General features: G+C 37.9%; 1 protein-coding gene across 1 annotated transcript in view; it reads left to right on the forward strand.

Annotated features, from left to right (window-relative positions):
• Positions 1 to 284: 284 nt before the first annotated feature.
• drd2b (dopamine receptor D2b) overlaps positions 285 to 24,559 on the forward strand; it is a 43,704-nt gene continuing 19,429 nt past the window's right edge. The window contains exon 1 of the mRNA XM_083530721.1: positions 285 to 642. The gene's annotated coding sequence lies outside the window, so the exon portion shown is untranslated. The remainder of the gene's footprint in view (positions 643 to 24,559) is intronic.

Here is a 24,559-nt window from a genome sequence, read left to right on the forward strand (position 1 = left end):
GCCTGGTCTAAAGACCTGGAAACCCCATTACCCATAGGTAAGTTTTTCCTAGCTTTGTGAAACTAATTTGAGTTGGAATTTAGAATAAATCTTATTTTGATTGAATATTGCAGAGTCCATACGATAGCTATGTGAATATTTAGAAACATTCGACTTGTTTCTTAGATTTTATTTTTATTATATGAATAACTGGAGGGTATTGGGGTCCAGTTCATCTGCCAGTGCACTGTGAAGAGGGTTGTGCTCCAAGCCCCGCCCCTTTTCAGTTGCGCGAGCGCCGCTTCAGTATTTGAGCGCGCGGATCGAGGCGCGTGCGGCGGCGGTTCCTTTCGCGCCACGAGTAGTTTTTTTTTCCCCCTCAGTCAGTCAGTGAGAAGTTGAGAACCGCTCAGGCGGAGTTCAGTCTCCCGTTACCGCTCTGTGTCCGGGACAGGACCAATGTTTTACCGGCTTTATTTCTAACGTTCCTGTGCTGCAGGACACACTCATTACCGCCCGGGAGAATCATGATAATGGGCAGCACGACACGGGGGAAATTACGGACCCTGGACGTTAAGAAGCTCCGGATATAAAGGACAGGACTGTAACAGCCGGGACTGTCGGGACAGGAAGGAAACAGTCCTCCACTCCTATGGCCTGAAGGTAAAGAATTAAAACTGAAATAAAAAACGTTCGTGTAATTATGTGTAATGTAATTATACTATATACAGGTATACAGTATAGTAAGAGAGACAGAGAAAGATGGAAAGAGGGAGAGAGACAGAAAAAAAGAGAGAGAGCTTAAAAAAAGAGAGATAAACAGAGAGGAATACAGAGAGAGAAAGACGAGACAGATTCAGAAAGAGATATAGACAAATAGAGAGAAAGAGAGAGAGAGAATGACAGTAAGAGGGATACACAGAGAGAGACTGATAGACAGAGACAAAGTGAGAGAGACAGATTTAGAAAGAGACAGAGACAGAGACAGACTGGGATATAGAGAGACAGATAGAAAGAGAGAAAGCCAGAGAGAGCGAGGGGGGCAGTGAGACAGAAAGAGACAAAGTGAGAGACCCAGAGAGACAGACAAAGGGATATAGAGAGACTGATAGAAAGAGAGAGAGAAAGACAGAAAGAGGGATACAGAGAGAGAGAGAGAGATACAGAGAGATTGGCAGAAAATAGAGAGAGAGAGAGAGAGAGAGAGAGACAAGGATACAGAGAGACTGATAGAAAGAGACAAAGCGAGAGAGATTCAGAGAGAGACATGAGCCTGAGCATGCTGGAGCTCGAGCCTGGTGAGTTTCTCACAGGGTTTTAATTTCATATTTTATGTGGAAAAAATATCAACAATAAAAATATATCACACATCATACCATGAGCATATTTATTCTATATTGTCTGATATAAAAAAAATTTTTACCTTTTTTTTTTACATTTACCTTCAAGATACAACATTTTTTTCTGCAAAATTCCTTTAATTTTAAAGCTCATTATTTTATTTTTAATACATTATTACATAAATACATATATACATTATATATATATATATATATATATATATATATATATATATATATATATATATATATATATATATATATATATATAGTTATTTTCCAAGGTTCATTATTTTATGTTTATTACATTGTATTGTAATATAATCACATGCGATTTTATTTATATATATATATATATATATATATATATATATATATATATATATTACAATATAATGTCATAAACAAAAAAAAATATAGTATTATTTCTTGTTTGTTTTGATGAAAAATACTCTTTATTGTATTGTAATTTCTAATCTAAGTGTATTATTTTTTTATATCATATTATATTTATTTTCAGTTGGTTTAAGGGTTGTATATAAGTTGTATATAGGTTTTATGTAAACAATGAAGCAATGAGGAACAAGTCAAAATAAATATTTCCCTGCAGGCTCTGTGCTGTAGGTGACTGTGGTGCTTTGCATGACTGAGTTCAGATGTTTAAACATCTACAAGTGATTTACTTAATCATTTATGTATTTATGATTTATTAGTTATTGATTGTGCTTAGTTGCAACATGGAATGCTCCTTATAGATGTTTTTCTTCAAAGCCTGCTTCACACAATGATTTTGTGTGTTCGTTGCATTTTATGGTTGTTGCTGTAGATAAACAGTGGACGATGTTGTTGCCGTGCTTTATCGAAACAATTGAAGCCAAAAGTTTTCCTTTTCACACTTTTCACGCATTTTTTGCCAGGTTCTAACAAAGCTGCTTTCCCGTTCTCTGAGGTAGGTTTATTGGCAGGCCTGAGTGCTGCACTCTGACGCCAGACGTGATATTCAGGACTTTTAAAAATAAACATTGTGGTGTAATAATATGGGAAATATCAGTATCATATCAGCATTACAGAGCAACATCGATATTATTTTTTGTTTGTGTACAGTATATTATGCAGCCGTAACTCCGTCTCTTCTTGGTGAATCACTCGGTATCTCTTATCTCTTCTGACACTGCTGTTTTGAAGACATGTATGATCGAGTGTTTAGCATACATAACAACCAAAGGAAATGTACTGAAATGAATATAATATATATTATAATAATAATAATAATGTTGCCTTGTCAGTGTGCACTACAGCTCATTTTTTGTGTTTATCATCCTCTGGCCCTTCATCACCACCATCATCACTTCCTGTCCACATTATGCAGCTCTGCTGGATATTTCTGGCTGATGGCAATGACACTCAGGTGTTTAAAACCCACACTTTAGTTGATGGCTATGACACCAATAGTGCCACCTTAACACCCACTAACAGGACACCACTGTGTCAGTGTCACAGCCCTGCTGAGAAAGATCCACTGGCCAAAAACTATATGTTCAGCAGAGGTGCAGGGATGTCGGGGTGCCATGGTGCTGTGGTGCATTGATTCTGTGATATTGTGAATTAGAGGTGTGGTGTGTGCTGTGGGGTGGCAGTGCTGTGGAGGTAGTGTAGAGATGCTGTGGGGTGGAGGTAGTGTAGAGATGCTGTGGGGTGGAGGTAGTGTAGAGATGCTGTGGGGTAGAAGTGCTGTGGAGATGCTGTGGTGTGGCAGTGCTGTGGAGGTGCTGTGGGGTGAAAGTAGTGTAGAGGTGCTGTGGTGTGGCATTAGTGTAGCGGTGCTGTGGTGTGGCAGTGCTGTGGAGGCGCTGTGGTGTGAAGGTAGTGTATAGGTGCTGTGGTGTGGCGGTGCTGTGGAGGAATTTTGCTGTGGAGGTGCTGCAAGGTGGAGGTGTTGTATTGTAGAGGCACTGTGGTGTGGAGGTTTAGTAGTGTAGAGATGCTGTGGTGTTGAGGCGCTGTGGTGTGTAGGTTCTGTGGTGTGGCGGTGCTGTAATGTGGAGGTGCTGTAGTGTGGTTGTGCTGAAGTGTGGAGGCGCTGTGGAGTTGGAGCACTGTGGTGTGGTGCGGAGGGGCTATAGTGTGAAGGAAGTGGGGAGGCGTGTGGTGTGAAGGTGCTGTAATGTGAAGGTGCTGTGGTCTTCAGGTGCTGTAGTGTGGAGGTGCTGTGGTGTTGAGGTACTGTGGTGTCAAGGTGCTGTGGTGTGGCGGTGCTGTAGTGTGAAGGTAGTGTGGCGGTGCTGTAGTGTAAAGATAGTGTGAAAGTGCTGTAGTGTGGAGGTGCTGTAGTGTAAAGGTAGTGTGGAGGTGCTGTAGTGTAAAGATAGTGTGGAAGTGCTGTAGTGTGGAGGTGCAGTAGTGTAAAGGTAGTGTGGAGGTGCTGTAGTGTAAAGGTAGTGTGAAGGTGCTATAGTATGTAGGCAGTGTGGAGTTGCTATAGTGTGGAGGTGCTGCAGTGTAAAGGTAGTGTGGAGGTGCTGTAGTGTGGAGGTGCTGTGGTGTGGAGGTGCTGTAGTGTGAAGGTTGTTTGGAGTTGTTATAGTGTGGAGGTGCTGTAGTGTGAAGGTAATGTGGAGATGCTGTAGTGTGGAGGTGCTGTAGTGTGAAGGTTGTGTGTAGGTGTTATAGTGTGGAGGTGCTATAGTGTAAAGGTAGTGTGGGGGTGTTATAGTGTGGAGGTGCTGAAGTGTGAAGGTAGTGTAGAGGTGCTGTAGTGTGGAGGTGCTGTAGTGTAAAGGTAATGTGGAGATGCTGTAGTGTGGAGGTGCTGTAGTGTGAAGGTTGTGATTAGGTGTTATAGTGTGGAGGTGCTGAAGTGTGAAGGTAGTGTAGAGGTGCTGTAGTGTGGAGGTGCTGTAGTGTGAAGGTTGTGTGTAGGTGTTATAGTGTGGAGGTGCTAAAGTGTGAAGGTAATGTAGAGGTGCTATAGTTCTCTTCAGTAAAAAACAGGAATGGTTGACATTTGATGCATAAACAGATGGGTTACAAACACTTAATGTTGTGGTAGGCAGATACTGTACAATAGGTGTACACTCTGAAATGGTAACTGAGTGTATTCCCTATGTGTAGTCCCTATGTGTGTGTGTGTGTGTGTGTGTGTGTGTGTGTGTGTGTGTGTGTGTGTGTATTTTGTGTGACTGTGTAGGAGGTTTCTTTTATCACACCACGGAATGGACTTGTTCCTACATTCCTGCCCCCTATCTTTTTTTTTCACTTTATATCTTTTTCCTGTGTTTCTTTCCCTCACTTAGAATTTTCATCTCTCACTGAGTCTCTCTCCCACTTTCTCCATTCCTGTTGCTCTCTCTGTCTCTTGTGCTTCGTCTTTCTCCCTCTCTAATTCTTTTGCATCCCCTCCTCCACCCCTCCTCTCTTCATCTTAACCTCACCATGTCTTTGCTTTTAAAGATGGCTGTATTTGGGGTGAGTTGGAGATGGAGTGAAGTCTTCCAATTTGAATCTACATGCACTTTTTATGAATTTATATTAAGAAGAGACTGAAGACAGATTACTGTCCACTGTGACCCGGATTCCTTGTGTCAGATTGAACTAAGGTGAACAGAACGGTTCGAGCTCAATACGCTAAAACACACACAAGCACAAAACATAAATGTTGGAGCTTTTCGAGAACCAGTCGCACTTACTCGACCTTTTTCGATTTCTGTCATCCTGCGGCTCACATCCAATTTCCCTCCGTGACCGATGATTTTCCTCTGATGATAGCAGGTCCATCAGCTTTTGACAGGTGTAGCAGGAATGGCAATGATGACCATATTTCCGCCTCACCCTCCAGCCAAGCGTTTCACACTTTCGCACCAAATGGAGAGTGATGACAGCAATATTTAATATTTGCGCCAACAAAAGGAGAGACCGTCTGTCTGCCGGGACGTAACGGAATGCCATTTTAAAGATCACAGCCTGAAATGACCGATGGGAGTAGATACACTGGTGTGAGCAGGTCAGTGACTTATTACCTGGAAAACAATTACTCTACAAGGAGTTTCTATTGAGTTTTATTTGTTATGATACGTTATCTGTTGGCAGAGGGTTAATTTTAATTGCCGCTCTGTTGAAAAGCTCATCAGTACCTGAACACACTATGACATTTATTTGTTTGTGTGGTGAAACAGGCAGCTGAGAATATCATATTTAGGTTCTGCTTAAAAATAAAAACCTGCTTCTGAGTGAACTTCGAAGCGCTTTTGCTGTGAATTCGACCCAAATGCGGGTAAAGCAAACCGGGTATTTTTGGTTGCAGCATTTATTTTGGGGATGCCAATTTGAGCTGAAAGGCACAAACTGAACCAGAGCTAGAACATACAGTAGACGTGTTGCGCTTAGGAAATGCCATGTGCTCTGGACATTTGGACAAACACATCACAAAAAAAAAATACAAACCCTTGATGGGTCACAAAAAAAAAAAATGTATACTAAATATTTCTATAAAGGTCTAGTTATATATTGAGTCCCGGCTCTGTGTAGTCAGTCCTGATTTTTGTGATTTCTTCAAACGTTGACTTTTCACCCCTGCTGAAAACTTGCTTATGTTGGACTACACAGTGAAGCACTTTTTGTGTGCTAATCTGAATTGAATTTCACACCACATGCCCTCCGGTTGCTCCCTGTAGTACAGTAGTTGACCAGTACTTCAGCCAGCCTACACAGAACAGGGCGGCTTGTGTTGCGTGCAACCAAGTGCGATTTTTATCTCTGCTGTTGTTTAGAATCCCTCTTCCCTCCCTGGGAGGATCGCTCTTACAGCTGCTGCAGTAATCGTATGGCTTCGGGCCACGAATAATTTCTGATTATAATCATATGCGTGAGTAAATAGCGTCTATCAAACGCGAATGCATTACCAACCTCTCGCTCTACTGGAGAACAATTCAGACATCGTCCGGTTTATTTGAGACTCGGCCAAGGGTTTAGAGTTTACCCGTTCCCGTGGCTGTACGAGCACAGCTTTTTGTGTACGAACGATTGTGTGGTGTTGATTTGTTTTTTATAGTATATCGTGTAACAGGGTTACGACTTGGTTTGGGCTAGTGTTTAATTACAGTGCAGAATGTGTGCGGCCGAGGTTTCTGGCCTGCTGCTTATTCTTCATGCTGTAATCACTTTTGTTTGGTGACCTTTCAAAAAACACAGCTGTGATGAACAATGTTGGTCTTGCGAAGCTTTTGTTTGAAGCTGCTCATTAATTCAGCTATTTTCATCTCTTTATGAATAATCATGCCTCTCCCCTTTCTGACCACGCAATTAAAAGCATCCTTGTGTGCATTTCAGTGGCAGCATGGCGCACGAACAGCGGCGTACAACTATAAAGCCATTGAATGTCAAGCGATCGTCAAAGAAGCGTAGTGTTTTACATACACTAGCTAGTAGCTAAAATATAGCTGGCTGGCTGGATTTCAGATCACACTTTTATATTTTAATTGCACTCATTTTAACATGATATTGGTTCCATAGTAACAGCTCATTCAAGTCCTGTAAGACCAAAAGTGATTGCCCATATGAAAATCGACTTGTTAGGAAGAATTCTCACATGTCCATTTGGAATAGGGTTTAAAAGTTCTGACATTTTTAAAGACTGGAAGCTTTCCATTGGAATTAATGGGAATTAATGGGAATTAACCGGGAATTAATGGGAATTAACTGGGAATTTAGAAAATTGCAGGTTTTAGCCGATAATAGGGAACTTAAATGTACTGTATTTAAAATAAAAATGAAGGATCATCTTGTTTTAAACCATATTTAATGCAATTTCAGTTTCTATCCTACACATTCATTAATTAAATGCACACAGCGCACTTACTGCAGACCACTAAAGCCACTCCCCCTACATGCACTGCATTCCTCCATAACACAACACATCATTTCTTGTATCCTGCACATCAAAAAATGGCCATCTTGGCAAGTATTCACATAAATTGCATAAATATTACATAAATGTATGTTTAATACTTCCTTGTGCTATTATACTAACAATTAAATCAAATTCCAAAATTTCGGATTAATTACTTTAAATTCCCATAAATTCCTGGTAATTTTTGTTTTTTCCAGAAAAGAAATGAAATATGCTTTATGTTTTATGAAAAATACCTTTTTTTCAATTTCTTGAGAGAAAAAATAGAGCAGATTTGAAACCATTACAGTAATGGAAATGTCGTTATTTATTTAGCGTCAGTTTTGGTGCTTCAATTTAAATGTCAATATAAATATCAAGTTATGTCGATATAAATAAAAAAACTGAACGGACATCATGTTATACCATGATTTTTGCGATACTGTGGTATTTTCAATACGTATATGTTTTGTCTGCTGCTTAACCATACGGGTGACTACAGCAGTGCTGTTTAATAGAATGTCAGTAAAATACACTAAATGTGCAAAAGTCTGTGGACACCCGATCGCAAGCATGTGCTTTTTGAACATCCAATTCCACATGTAGTCTCCTTTTGCTGTTTGGATAACCTCCACTCTTCCAGGAAGATGCTCCATTAAATTGTATAGTGTGCTTGTAGAGATGTGTGCACATCCAGGGTACTCCATATAAAGCATATCTTCATGGATCTGCTCTTATACATGGGTGCATTGTCATGTTGGGTTTGGACTTCCCATGGCTTCAGCACACACCTGACAGGGGCCACTGTGTATTTTTGTGCCATGGGAAGTCTACTTGGGATTGGTTCACACAGCTGGTTCACACCATGTCAGAAGCAGGCAGAGGCAGAGGCGGGCCAGGAACACCATCGGTTGTTAGGATACGGTGCTGGCACACAGCCCTAATGAGCTCATCGGAGGCTTGTTAGAGTCCTCCTCCAATGCTTCTCTCCAAAAAGCATCTGCTTCACAATATCCCTAATGGCTGGCAAACAGTGGAAGATTGCTGGAATGTACAGAAGTTGAACACCGTGTAATGCAGTCAATGAAGCTCAATAATGCCGCATGGCCTGAGCTGCGTTTGGGTTAAAAAAGAAGTTCAGTACATTACGTAGCACAAGCTCTGTAATTAATACACAGCAACCAGAAGTGGTTGCTCGTTAAAGTGCACAGTATGTAAATACTTTTGATCTCTTTATAGTTATGTTAAGCAATGTGGAACATCTGATAAAACTAGTTACTTCCTGTTATTACATGCATTACAGCTGCAATATACAGTCATTCCCTCACTAGGATCTCTCACTTTTCCTCTCTTCTCTTTCTTGAAGACAAAAAACAAATGAAACAGACTTCCCCAGTGTGAAAAATCGCTGATACTGGAAACTCCTACCATCACTGTTAAATAAACATCTCCTCTGAGAACACAACAATATGTTCATAAAGGCTTATGTAACAACACGTTTTCACTTTTATTATTAGGTTATATAGATTGCTGTCTATTCAAGTCTCTGTAAATAAGATGGAATAAAAATGATTAAATGGTATAGAAAAATTTAGATATCAAAACAACTATTGTCATAAAGGAAGCTGGGAAGGCGGCGCAAATGCATTATTGCGCAACACCTGAAACATGCAGTTCAAACAAAACAAGACACACACTCAATAGACAATAGCTTGTGTACACCTGACCATAGGATTCGTATGTGATTTTTAAACATTACATTCTGCATCTTTAGTACCTAATTACTGTTATAATAAACTGTTTTGTGCAAAGGAACATTGTCATGCTGGAACAGGTTTTGGCCTCCTAGTTCAAGTGAAGAGGAAAATTCATGCTAATTTAATCCAAAGACATTCTGTACTGTAAATGTAATGTCAAAACAAAAGTGTTATAATTAATTTTTTTATCACAATTTTTTTTTTTTTTAAGTAAATAAACAGAAGAGAAAATCCATCTCAAATTAATATTTAGTGTGGCCACACTTTGGCTTTCAATTCTTACATTTGCACAAAGTCAGGGATTTTGTAGGGTCAGAATCAGGTGTTTGATTAACCAATAATACCAAGCAGGTACCACAAATCATCAATTTTATATGAAGTTTGAATGTTATGAAGAACAATCTTCAGCATTGAGAAAAACAAGGAATAACTGTGCTTAGTGCTCCAAGATGTTTGGAACGACCAGCCGAGTTCCTTCAAAAACTGTGTGCAAGCGTACCTAGAAGTATTGATGCTGTTTTGCAGGCAAATAGAGTTCCACCAAATATTGTTTTAAAGTTGGATTTTTCTTCTGTTCATTTACTTTTCTTTTGTTAAGTAATAAAAATAAGCTAATAACACTTATTTTTATAAGCATTTTTTCAGCATGCATTTTTGCATAGCCTGCCTAAAACTTTTGCACAGGGGTGCATGTATACACACATTTTACTATTTATATTATGTATTATGTGTCATAGTCAGTGATATTGGCTATTAACAGTACAATCGTCAGATATATTATATGTTACATCATGAACACACCAAGAGCTAATCAATTCGGATGCCTGTTATACCAAAACTCCATTTTTATATAATTAAAGACAGTAGCAGGGGCTGGGAAACATGTGAATCTGGTCCTGCAAATCAAAGTATGTTAATTCAGACCATTCTTGGACTGAAAAGTTTTCCTGTAAAACTTTCAGTTCTCAATATTTTTGCCATACACTGCGAGCGAAAGGTTTAAAAGCTGATTTAACTGCCTGTAACAGTTTTAGTTCTGGATAGTTGCCGTGTTGAAATGCAGGGAAATTGGAAAAGCTGCAGGGCAATTTCATGCATATATTACCTTACCATGAAAAACATATTAAAATGCAGCGTTTGGTTTTTATTTAATTATTCATCGATTCCCATATCTGTCATTTCATGTCTGTGATTGTATCCACTGAAAACATTTTGTTTATAACACTGGTAAACTGTTAAATACCTGGATTCTCCATGTAGGTCATGTCACACTTATACTGTCACATTGACTGGAATCACATTCAGGCTAAAAGAATCGTCGCAGAATAAGTTTTAATATCTTCACCTTAATACTAGAGTCTGTGAAATTGCATCAAATTGCATACTAGCAATTTCCTTTTTTAAAAAAATGTGTCTAGACACCACAAAGAACAAAGTAAGACCTCTGTGTTTCATGGCAGCTCCTCCCACTCACCTGAGGTCTATTGCCATAGAAACGACATTACACATCACCGTTAAAACTCTTCAAATGAAGTTCACAATTATCTGAGTCTAAAGAGAAAAGCTGACCATTGCCCTGCTATTATCATCAAAGAAAGTAATGGGTTTAGGATATCGATCAAGTGTAAATGTAAGAATGTTCTATATGTATATAAATATAAACAGTTTCTTTGTAATGTATTATTTCTATAGCATTCAATTCGTGTTTATTTATTTATTCAATGATACATTATCACCTATACAGTACATCAGATTCCTAGTTTAAGTGCAAGTAAGTTATTTGGATAATCTCACACAGGAGTCCTGCAGCCCAAACCAAATGCATTATGGGTGTTTACAATTCTCATTGTTTATATAACCCAGTCTGTCTGAATGTCACCTGAGTCAGCTAAAAGATCTTGATTATTTTCTTTATTTTCTAAAAAATATTTTTTCCCAGGGTCAACACGGGTTTATTCCTGCTATAAATCAAACTGTCTATTTAAGGCTGAATGTTAGCAGTTTCACAGTTTCACGAGATTCAGCCCCACAGCCATGACAGGGGTTTGTACCAGTTTCCGAACAATGTCCAGCTGTTTTCCTGTATCAGCGATTTAAAATGCATTGCCTGTGTGGAGTGTGTGTGTCAGTGTAATTATTTTGGTAAAATTCTGTCTGGCATGAGGATGTTTAGCAACAGAAAGCCATTTTCTCAAGGTCACCAGGTCTAATGAAGGTTTCCAGGATGAGCTAACTCTGAGAACACTATGAGACAGTTAGTCGAATGACCATAACACATAGGAGTCTGATTATTTCTGTATTCAAAAAACAGACTGTGTACAACACACACAGACCCATGCTTTACTTACAAATGGGGAAAAAGTTATAACAGCTTTGCTCCCAAATGTGCTTTTTTTAGGTACTGGTCAGTATTGTTGTGTACTTTTAGGTGTTCAGTGTAGTGTATTTTTAACTGTAGGTTTTCATATGGAGTCTAAAGGGAGGGGTTTACTCAAAAAAGTGTTGTGAACTGCTTTCTAAATAAAGAGTAGATGGAAATGTCAACGCTGAGAAAGCTTTATAATTATACACCATCTTTAATTATACTAAACATGACAACAATCACACACCTCAGACAATTTGGAGGCAACAGTCTGCCTACCGGTAAGTTCTCGTGAAGTAGGAAGAAACTTAAGAAGACACCAGAAAAAACGATAAAACTATAAAGAGACAGTAACCTTAGTTCAGGATTAAACCGAACACCCCAGAGCTGTGAGGTGGCAAAATGCATTCAAAGTAAAAATGGTTGAAAGGTTTAAAAATCCAATTTGCACTTGATGTAAATGCCACACAGAGGTAAAATTTGAAGACGAGGAAAAAAGAAAAACAAAAACGTTTGAACCTTTTCTAGGGTTGTGCTTCTCAGTCCTGAAGAGCTTTCTATTTGGAAAAAAACAAACAAAAAAAAAACAGAAAGAGCACTTAGAAATTGGACGTGCTGCAAGATGACTTCAGAACACCATCTTCACTTCTTGTTAATCAGTCCTTGTTCTCCGCAGCTGCAGTTGACGATCCGCCTCCTCCTGCCATCGCATTTCTTGTTTGCTTGTTACATGTTGACTGTACCTCTTGTTTACTCGTCTTCTTCGACAGCGCGTGAGGCGTGATGGCTGCTGTCCATGGTGCTGAGGGCTGTTGAGTCGCTCTGATTGAGGGAGAGGGACATGAATCCCTCTTTATTTTCTGCCATGCCAAGAGCCCAGATTAATTCTCAGTTTTCTTAAGTATTATCTTCACCCAAACTTTAAATGACTGCTCTGAAGGGTCTAAACATTTTTAAAGGTTACTCTTGTCTGTTATAGATGTTTGCATCCCCCCACCACCCCCACCCCTTCAAACCTTGCCAATTCAGACACAAAGAAATATGGGTGCTTTAATCTTTCCAAAGCTTTCTATTTACTTGCGGATAGAAGTTGCCATCATGTTTATAAAGCAGGCCGATGTCTCTTATGGTCCTTCCCTCCGTGTGGTTTAGCACCTTCCAGAATTTTCCAATCTCTCCAGCTTGCTAATGCGGAAAGCCACACTTTTTTTTCAGAAAGGCTTAAAAACTTGTAACTTAATCTACCTTAGATAAACCGTGGAGGCTGGATGTGTTTGTGCTGTTCTACAACACAGTGCTTCACTATATAATAGATATTCAGAGGACACCTAATTATAAACGGTTTTGTCTAAATTAGGAAATAATATCTTCTTGTGTCAGTCATGTAAAAATTAAGCATACACAAAAACAATATCAAGCTTATCCTAGATGTTTAAAAACTCCATTCGAATAAACATTGTACAGGATATGATTACACTTAATACTTTAATGAGTCTTAATGAACACTTGGACATCAGAGGGTCTCATAAGAGGTTTTGTAGTAGATTGAATAAAGCGCTCGAGAAAACTTGCTATAGGAGAACACATTTTCAGGAAAATTTTCATGGGAACTTTATCTGGGGAATTTCAGTTATATTTTTGAAAAAACTTTTCCAGGAATTTATGGGAATTAATTAGAAATTTGTGGATATGTATATAAGCTGTATCATATACAAACAAATAAATATTTTATTTGTTCATAAGCTTACGTACAAACCAAATCATGTTTTATAAAATGACGTTTTTGACTGATTTAATCCTTATTGTAATTTTGTTGCAAAATAGCTTACACACAGCACACAGTTTATGTTTTAAACATAAATGTATCTTATATTTATGTAATTTATGTGACTACTCACCATTTATTTGACATATTTTGTGTGCAGGCTTTATGAAATGATTTGTTATTTTATGGAGGAATACACAGTGCATGTAGGGGGTATGGCTTTAATACCCCTGCAGTAAGTGTGCAGTGTGCAGTGTGCATGTGCCGAGTAGATATTCAACTGAAATTGCATTTAATCTGCTTGTTTTAACCAAAGTTATTGTGCAAGATTTTTTGTTTTCTAACGCCATTTAAGTTTCCTGTTCCATGCAATTTTTTAATTCCCACTTTATTTTCTTTAATTCCAGGTTAATTCCCATGGAAAGTTTCCACTCTTGAAATAATCTTTAATATAAAACTGTTGTTGCAATTCAGTCATGTTAGCTGCATATCTGGAACTAAGGTAGTTTGCAGAAATTACTGGAATACCCCTGAACTAATACCTTTAACAAAATAGCTTTAGAGTAGCCATACATTTCTGCTGTCTTTGCTGGGTGAAACCCTGATCACGCTCAAAAGTCAAAATGATCATAATGTGTTATTGGTTATGCAACACAGACGAGCACTGAACAGTGCTGCACCTCGACACATCGGTGCAATGAGAATATCACCGTAGTATCTGCTACCTCGTTTCTAAAAGGGACAAGCGATCCCTCTCGGCTTTATGCAGTGCAGAAGCTGGATAAACTACTCACACAGAGCTTGTGTTTATTGTTCGAGTTTAGAGATTGATATTGATCCAGACTCCACTCAGCTGCTGAGAGTGATCCCCTGCTGCTGAGCTCCGTGACTCCACCGAGCTGCTGGTAGCTCTGCTATGGGGCACAAGATACAGTGTTCCATCACACATCCACACGAAACCCCTTAATCATTAATTAACTAACGCATGCAAATTCACATTGTTGCTTGGAATATGAAACCTGATATGAAGCCTGATATGATTCAGTAAAAGGAATCTCTGACATTTATAAACAGTAGTCGTTTGCATGAATCTGATGAATTGCATGCGGGTGATTTACAAAAACGGATCATGCCGTAGGAGGCGCGTGTACGGTTAGCATGCGAGCTAATACATCACCCGAGTTTGAAACTCAACACACGCTTTATTATTAATCATTTGAGTCACTGTTAGAGCTCCAAGAAGAATCTCTCTGATTGAAGTCACAACGACGTCGATAATTCCCCCCCACCGGCATCTGTTTTCCGAACTGAGAAACGACCCGCAAAGCTTCATCCCTCGGTGTCAAGTGGTATCACATTACAGCCGACTCAGGGGAAAAGGTCACGAGCAGCAAGACAAATTAAACATGGCTTGAACTTAACTTTTATTTGCATGACTGTCCTTAAATTGCCCCAGAGTGAAATATTACTCACCCTGAGTCAGGTTCCAGTTAAAAATTGTAAATTAATGTCTAACACGTTGTTTTTAAATGAGCTTCTGGCAATCTGTGTTCTGTATTATCTTTATCGGAAGCAATAATATAAATAAATAAACAAGAGAAAGAGGTAAAGAGAGGTGTGTGAGAGAGAGAAATGAACATGATGCAACAATACTAAACTGATCAACAAGGACTAAATCAATTGGCTGATTTGCCTGCGACTTTAAAATGATTTAAGGAATTCCAGTTTCTGAACTGGTCAAATACTCATCAAAAGCTACTACATTCGCTCATACCATGAGTCATGAGTCACTGGTAACAATGAATACGAAATTGTTGCAATATGAATATAAATCATATCATATCAGCTCATATAGAAGCTTGAGGTTGTGAATTTACCCCGTGAAAATTGAGGAAAAACTAAACGTAACCAGATGCAAACCATTTTGTACAAAATAAATCCTGTACATTAATTTTTTTAACCATATAGTTCCATGTCAGGTATTTTACCGAAACACAATATGAAATCAGTAAAGCCTTATGCACTTTAAGGACATCCTTTAAAGTCTATAGTCATTATGCTTGGGAATGTTATGCTTTGAAATTTCCAGTTTTACCTCATGCTTGGGGAAGAAGTGTTAGCACAAGGGTCAGAGGTGGAAAGTATCTGTACTTTATTTTTTGAACAACTTTTTACTTTCACTCATTCAATATTGTACACAAATATCTGACTTTCTACTTCGTACATTTTCAAAACAGGCTCGTTACTTTAGTTTTAATCTATTTGGTGACATGATCAATATTTGTATTCTTCTCATTGCGCCATTTTCAGCCCATCAACCTACTTCTTGTCATGGAGTGGCTTTTTCAACCTTCCACTGGTGTATCAATTCCTGGCTCTCACACACCACAGATGTAGGCTAGAAGGCAACAAGAAGTCTGGGGTTAACGTGGATGAGCCAGAAGGAGTGTGCGATGTAAACATGACTAGGAACAGAGACATTCCTGATCACCTGATCATCGTCATCTTTTCTCTGCTTGTGTTCTATATGGTGGCTGTTCAGCCTGGATACATTCATTAGAAAACAACATTTGAAATTATTTTGTATTAATATATACTTTGATGTGAGGTTACTTACCAGTGTGACACTAAAACAGGTAGTAGTAATGGCTACTTTTTACTGTATGTACATGTTAGGACCCAAACTTCTGTGTAGTCAGTACTTCAACTTTTACCAGAATATTTTAAAACATGGGTATCTGTACTTCTATTCGAGTGAAGGATGTGTTTTTTTGCCATCTCTGACATGGGTTAAGGCTCTGAGTTACTGATTGGAAGATCACGGATTCAAGTCTTAGCACTAATATGCCACTGTTGGGCCCTTAAGAAAGGCCCTTAACCCAGCTCCAGGGGTGCTGTATTAAGGCTGTATTGAGCCTAGTTTCCTAACAAGCTGTGATTTTTGAAGAACGAACTTTACTGTGCTGTAATGTGACAAGTAAGAGGCTCTTTCTTTTTAGTCCTTATAGTTCACACACGCTGTTTCAATGACCACAAAATAAAAACAAGAGAAAAAAACAAAAGTCTTTGTCATTACATTTGTAACATTTTCAGTATTCATCACATTGGCATTATATGTTAAAAGAGGGTGTGGCTGTGAGAATCAGTATAAATATTTAATTAATGTGACAGTATGTTCTGATGCTTTGTTTATTTCTAGTCTGCCGTGGCATTTTCTTCTGTTTGTTTGCAAGCTGGTCGTGTAAGATTACGTTTTAGACATGACAGCAGAGGTAGCAAAGTAACCTGTTTAAACTATTAGGGAATTACACATCCCCAGGAATATTGCATGAATATGCAGTACATAGTAGTATGTGTATGTATTATGTAGTAGTATGAGTATGTAGTATGAAGGAGTATGAGTTTGTAGTATGTATGTATTATGGGTATGAAGTATGTATGCAGTATGAGTATGTAGTAGAATGAGTATGCAATATGTAGCAGTATGAGTATGCAGCATGTATGCAGTATGAGTATGTAGTATGTATGTAGTATGGGTATGTAGTATGTATGCAGTATGAGTATGTAGTAGAATGAGTATGCAATATGTAGCAGTTTGAGTATGTAGCATGTATGCAGTATGAGTATGTAGTATGTATGTAGTATGGGTATGTAGTATGCATGCAGTATAAGCATGTAGTAGAATGAGTATGCAATATGTAGCAGTATGAGTATGTAGTATGTATGTAGTATGTGTATGTAGTATGTATGCAGTATGAGTATGTAATAAAATGAGTATGAAATGTGTAGCAGTATGAGTATGTAGTATATATGCAGTATGAGTATGTAGTACAATGAGTATTCAGTATGTAGTATGAGCCACAGTCAAATCTAAAACAGATTGATTAGGTAAGAACAAGTGATACTATTTAAAGGAAATGTGTTTTAATATTTAAACTGTATTTAACCGTTTGAGCACCTTCTTGTACATTGTGTTCCTGCTGTTGCCTAGAATAAAACATAAACATGCAATGTAAACAGATGGAAAAGGGACCAAACCTGTAATACCTTCCATATTTCAGTATGTATCTCATATGTACATGACAGGAAGACACTTGCTGTTTCTGTGGCTTTTGTAAAATCATCTGTGGTCACTTTTTTACAGGTCACTTTTCTTGACACACACCATGTGTCAACATATGTAGCTCTTCTCATCTCCAGTTTATGTCCTTTTCCACATACAGCTTGGCTAGCATATGAGATCAGACAGAGCAGGGGGTTTAGCCAGGCAGCGCCAGCTCCAGTAGCCCCAGGGCCAACTGGGAAATTCAGCAGTATAGGCAGGAGAAAGAAAGGGCACAAGTGGAAGAGAGAGTAATAGGTTCCCTCAGTTAACTTCCAGTCACAGAACAAACCTGCGAGCCCCCCACCCAGGGCTATACAGCAAATCACGGGTTCTGTATTATCAGGTCTGGACGCAGGTGGCCTGGCCTCCAGTCAGAGATGAACCTCTGTGTACAGTATTATACCTATTATGGATTTTTAGTAGCTAGCAGAATTTGATTCATTACCATGGTCACACCAAATACGACGTGCAATCTGTCCACAGCAGCAGGTCAGGGATACGTGTACACGATTCGGAGCATATGGCACATGCTCTTATTTCCATAACCCTGAAAAGTTTATATAAAAAGGGGTTATTCTGTCACATCACATCACATCTTCCTGCACTCGATCTTGTTGAACCGTCGCTAATCAGTTATTTATTACCTAAAAACCTTTTCTATTTGGAATCCTCTCACCTGTTTCCCAACCAGCAGGAGATTTCCATTTTGACCCTGAGAGATCTTTTTTTTTTTATCTGAATTATGAATTTGGTTTCACTTGAACTGAAAGTGAAAAAAGTCCCCTGCTATTCAAACACTTTCAGTGTCGCAGTGAAAGGTTCATGCAGCTAGATAAAAGTTTTAGCAGAAGCAATATAATTCGGATTCAAAATATTTTCATGGCAACCCACAAATGTAGGTCTCAGCAGGAGCATAAAGGCTACTACACATGCACCACAATTGGGTCTTCTCAAGACAAATACATTTTACAGTCACATCCATTAGCTTCAACCCAACAGGATATGAAAAGGTTGATATTCTTTTGACATTTAAAAATGGTGTTTTTATGGAAAGAGAACACAGGGGTGAACGATATATATCATCTACGATAATATTGTAATTGTTTTAACAAAGTGCAAGTCGACTTTTAGAGTATACAGTATCACAAAACCCAAACAAAGCTCACCTACAGACTGAACACATACATCATGTGATGATGTTTAGTAGATTAGATTTGTGTGCATGGGCATTTATAGTGCGTTTTTTTTTTTACTGCATGGTTCAGTCTTTAATAATGCATTTAGAATGATCGCGAAATAAAGATATGGGGCAGGAAAATGTGCACATTTCTATCATTTCATATAGTTAATTACAAATGTGACAGTCCAATAAACAAGCAATATATATTATAAGACTTAAGTTTTAGACATCATATTGGCTGTTTTTGCTTGAATTCACGTTTTGCGTCTCTCAGCAGTAGTGAGTAAGTGAGTTGTTTGAACTGAATCATTTAAATGGGTGATTCATTCAATCTCATGGACTCACTTATTAACAGTGACTTTTTTTTTTCCAGTTTGAATTTCATATTTAAAGTATTTTTCCTCTGCAATGCAACAATGAATTTTGTTGATACAGATTTCATTCGCTTGGTAAAATTCAAAATGTCTTAATCTAATTGAGTAATTAAATGTAATAATTCTACTCAAAGATACCTATACTTTCCATTACTTATGTGTTCAGCTGAAACTATAAAAATTGCAATCACCATTTTCCAAACTCGCCCTGAATCACACTACTGCAACCTCCATGTTTCCCTACAGAGATCACGACTGCGGGCCAAAAAACCTGCCGACTGTGTATACCATTACTGTAAGCATGTTACCTCTGCCCTTTTAAGCATGTCTGTATATTTATCATGCAAGAAACAAGTGTCTTTCTTTAGATAAGCAGTGATACACACTGGCACATGCACGTATATTTATGTTTAGATGAATATAGTTTGAATAACAGCATGATAAATACTGACAGTTGAAGAGATTGTTGGAAAGTCATTCCATATTATATGATTCTTTAGACTTTCTCCACTAGAGTGTGCTTTTTAGAAGCTCGATTAATATGTGAAATTGATACTTTTAGTCTGAGTTATGGCACAATTTTAAGACTTCACACCTCCAAGGCCATTTAAATATCTCAGTACATTAGCGGTGGATGAGTTATGCTTCATGCATTTGCCTTCATAAACACACACGACTCTCTTTCAACCGCATGATTCAAATATAACAAACGACAAAGGCAACAGATGCCTTTTCTCTGAGCTACTCCGGTGCCCGAAGGTCTTTCAGCTCTCACCAAATACTAACTTTTGCCCTTTTGTAAAGAAACATACAAAAGCCGAATATCAGCATAAATGAATTTACGCACCGCTTTAAGCATTGTTTAACATATTATGCAGAAATGTCACTGCACTGTTTAGTTTTTTTCACATTGACAGATTTGTTCTCTGCCTTCTGAAAGCACATGCTTGACCTATGACCTCCGGCTATAATCTGATCTTTATATGTCCATGTCTTAGTTGTCTATTGTAAGCTTGGTTTAAGTGTTTGAACATCAGCAAACATGTTGATGTGAAAGCAAACAAGCTGGTAAATGGAAAAACTGCATTCTTTTGATTCAAAAGAGGATGTGGAGTTACTATCTAAAGCCCCCATCTTTTTTTTTTTTTTTTTTGATTGCACGGGTAGATGTCTGAGCGTTTTCTTCAGTCTAAAGGCATTGAAGTATAAAAATAGCAATCTGAATTTAAATGAACTTGTCTCTCTGACATTTACATAGATTCCTTAGACATTCCTTTTTATCTCACAATCAGTTATTAGGTTGTTTTTCAATTTGTTTTTGTGACATGATTTGTTTTCTTGCTATTAACACTACTGACTAGAGATGTCACTGATGGACACACAATGGACATGATACATGGAATTGCCTTCTTTGCAGTCTTTATAATGACTATAATGTCAGCTTGTTGTTTATTTTTATCGCACTGACATGATGTATTATTGTTTATCAGGATTTTTTTTCATTGTACTGGAAATCAGTCACACTGACAGTTTTTTTTTCTAACATCACACACATGACTGAACAAGACTCATACATGACACATGCTCATGGAAGGAAGATAGATGAGGGAAGCTGGTTTCATGAGGGGGTTGGGTTGGGTGGTCAGAGAGGTCAAAGAGCATCCAGTAGCATTGGTAATTGGCAGGAAAAACCTTCATTACGCCTAAACCTCATGCACCTTTCATTTTCGCATGGCACCAGTCGGTAATTGTTACTTGACCTGCACTGAACTGATCTTATTTATTCCCAACAGTAGTTATAATCCCTCTTTGTCCTGAAAGTCTAAAAAAAAAAAAAAAAAGATCTAAAAGGCGATCTTGCGTTCCCAGCACAGCAGCAAAATGCTTTCTATGTAAGTCGGCGAGTGTAAATAAACAGCACGGAAATGGGTTTTACATTCAAAAGATGTGAGTGGAATAATTATTAAAAGGTTGAGCTGAGGATCAGGGCGCTTTGTTGAAAGCTAGGGCGATTTTGGCACAAAACGCAAAAAGCAGGAAGCATTAAAAGCATTTATCGAGGCGCGAAAGAAGAAGCTTCGAACTGACGATTCTGTAATAGGAATTCACAAACGGTGCCAAGAAAGATTCAGTTGTAATTGGCAGGAATTTAAGGTACATACGTCGCATTTCAAAGCAGATGCATAAAAAAAAAAAAAAAACAATTTTGGGCTTAAAAACGTCTAACTTTGGAGTGACAGGCAGGAGCCAAACCCAATCAGGCGAGAGAGAGCAAAGGGAAAGAGCAGTCAAATGAAATAGTAATAAGGAGCAAAGGAGTGAGAAAGTGTGATACAGATATAAGGTAGTTTTTTTGGGGTTTTTTTGCATATATTTGAGCGAAGTGAATTATAGCAAAGTTATTACGCTTGTCATTCATCATCATCAGCGTCGTGATTATACAGTAGTTACAAATTTTACAAGGAAGAAAAGTCCTGTACGTCATGGCTCAGAGTCAGTGATGAAGAAATAAACGAGTCACTTAAATCTAAAGTAAAATTGTCACTTATTGGCGTTTTAATTCACATTTTAGGGGGAAAAAAATCATCTGACCATATTGTAGGATGCCCAATTATTCGGTACCAGGCGTAATGAAATTGAATTCGTCTGATAGTCATTAGTGCAAACTCGACATTTATGAGCAGTAAGTTCCACTTTTCTGTTCGTCATTTAAGTGAAAAAGGTCTAACATCGGTCACAGGTAGGGTGGAAAAGGAGCGGAAACTTTCTAATGTGAACTTCATGAGGGGAATTTTGCAAATATTCCTAGTTGGAAATGTACCAAGAATTAATGAGAATTTATAGGAAATTATTCAAACTTTGGGAAATTTATATCAACTTGTATACAAACGACTTTGATTTAACTTTGATTTTTGACTTTGATTGAATTGTTAGTATAATTTGTTTGCACAATAGCTTACACACGGCACACGGACATTTTAAACAGAAACGTACTTAATATGGCTATAATTTGACGTGCAGGATTCAAGAAATGATCTGTTTTGTGTTATGGAGGAATGCAGTGCATGTAGGGGGCGTGGCCTCAGTGGGCCTGCAGTAAGTATGATGTGCTTGTGATTGATGGATGTGCAGGATAAAAACTCAACTGAAATGGCATTAAATTTGGTTGTTTGAACCAAAATGATCCTGCAAGATTTTATTTAAACTACTGTACATTTAAGTTCCCTTTTATAGGCTATTCTGCTATTTTGGAAATTCTCAGTTTATTCAATTTAAGTTCAATATAGGTTCATTCCAATAGAAATTTTTTCAGGCTTAAGAAAAATTCCTGAATTCCTGCAGTCCTAGTCACAGGTGCTATGCTTTTCTGAATGTTTGCATGAATTACTGAAGTTTAAAGATAAACTTTGTCCATGATTTGAGCTTGTGGTATATAAAGTTGTCCAAATTGTGCTAAAAGTGGTATTTAATTTTTGGAACAACGTGTGGTGTTCGGCAGCCAGATTTCTGCCCGAGTTGCTTGTTTGTTCTGTTTCACAGCAGTGGGATTTCGAGCACTTTTTTTTCACAATGGTTTTGGGTAGGTTGTAGTTATTCAGGGTTAAAAAAGGGTTTTATTGAATATAGAGCTGCAGTTATTGATTATTTTAAGAAAAAGCACAAATACTAAATATACTGGAGAAAATAAGAAGGTTTTTTTTTAAATGAACAAGTAATTTGTTTTCTTTTTTAGAAAAAAAATGTAATTTTTATTGCTGAAATTGCACACAAGAATACATGTGAAAGCCAATTTAGTGCACTTAATTGACATATTACATCAAAATTCGGTAAGAGAATGTTTATTTTATGCCATGTTTCCGCACAACGTGAAAACAGAAGGCGAGAAAGTGTAGAAAGTGTGTAGAAAGTGGCATGCACACATTTCCAGCCCAGTTTGTAGGTATACCATGTTTATAAATGATACCCCAGAGCGAACCAGAGTTTAGTAGGAGGTGCGTCAGTAATAATGGTCCATGGGGAAACAGTGTGTAGTTAAATGGACTAAACGAAGCATCGAGGCAAATCATTTGCCTTAATGCTTTTTTGTATTTGATTTACTTAAGTTACTCCAGGAATCGTTCAGCCCTATTTAAATCTCTTTTTGCTCTGCTTGATACCCTCGAACAAATTTAGCTAACAGTAGTCTGTGAGACTGTGTAATATTTTCTACTCTGTATATAATGCATAAGTTGCCCCCTAAAGGTGACCCTGCCAAGAACTTTAGCAATCTGTTCGTTCTGCGATCTTATTTTCAGCTCATGCCCATTTCTTTTTACGTTCCACAATTGGCTATAAATATCAATGTACGATTTGTAGATACCTGTAATCCTGACAATCTGACCTCTTCTGTAGTGGTTCACTCACTTAACCTCTAGGGGAACGTGATAACAGTCACGTGGTGAAAATGTTCTTGAATTTTTTTGTTATTTCATTCCCCCCATAATTTCACAAGAATAAAATAGCGACTGAAGATTTCTGACGTGTTGTACAACATGAAAGTCCCAGTGGTTAGACAGTGCTGTAGTTGGTGTATTAAATATATATCATATACAAATGATCATGCTCCTGTATCTGTTATGGTACGATGTATCTCAGGTCTTCATTCATTCAACTTCAGCAACTGATGAAACCTGACCTGCCATACAGCACCCCATGTCTTTACAAACTTTAGTCTTAGATTAAATGTGTGGCTCTCACATGATTGGCTTTACGGCATAGGACATCACTCAGCTAATAGTGATGCACAAAACAGGTATCTAATGAAGTATAGGAATTAAATAGTTTAACTTTATTTAAATTTATATATTTTTTTATTTAAAGTATTCGAAGTCTTTACATTTTAAAGTTTTTTTAACTTGCAAACAAAGTCAATAATTATTATTTTTTGATTTAAAAATGACACGTTTGTGGAAGATCCAACTAGATTTTGGAGCTCTGGAGATTTGTGCCCATTCAGCTATAAGTGTGTTAGTGAAGTCAGGTAATGATGTAGGTGAGTTCAGGAGGCCTGGAATGCAGTCAGCGTTCACATTTATCCTAAAGGTGTTCAGTAGGGTTGAGGATCAGAGCTCTATATTAGATCTTCCACTCCAATCCATGTAAAGCATTTCTTAATGGAGCTGGTTTTGTGCACATGGACATTGTCATGCTGGAACAGGTTCGGGTCCCCTGGTTAAAGTGGAGGGACAATTTAATGCCACCACGCTGCCTGAACAATTGTGGGCCTCCAAGTTTTTGGGAGACTCCTTCCAACAATGAGAAATAAAGCTCTGTGATTAATGCTGGAAACTAAGCAATAATGTTATATTCAGAAGTTGGTATTATAAGCGTTACATGAATTAATGAGATGTGATCCATAATGTTTGAACCTTTTTATCTGTTGCTGAATAAGTGTTTAAAAAGGTGAAGTCATAATGTTTTGGCGGGTTATAGTGCAGTGATGCTGCAAATGAGCAGTGAAAATTTCAAAACGTTTGTAAAATACATATGTGTTGTGGGTGCATCTTTCCTGTAACAGGCATCCAAACAGAGTAAAGTTGTATTTTTTAATTTCCTATCTGGCATATACAGAACGGCAACATAAACAGAGCGAATTAACACTCCCTGTAGTAATAGGAGCAAAACAGACCAAAATCTAAAATTTTACATCTAAAATTGCAAAAGCTCATAAAATCACCTAAGTGTGTGTGTGTGTGTGTGTGTGTGTGTGTGTGTGTGTGTGTGTGTGTGTGTGTGTGTGTGTGTGTTTTATCCCCAGGTTTTGATTGTAAGGA

Source organism: Silurus aristotelis (genome assembly GCF_946808225.1).
Source record: "Silurus aristotelis genome assembly, chromosome: 26".
NCBI classification, from domain to species: Eukaryota; Metazoa; Chordata; class Actinopteri; order Siluriformes; family Siluridae; genus Silurus; species Silurus aristotelis.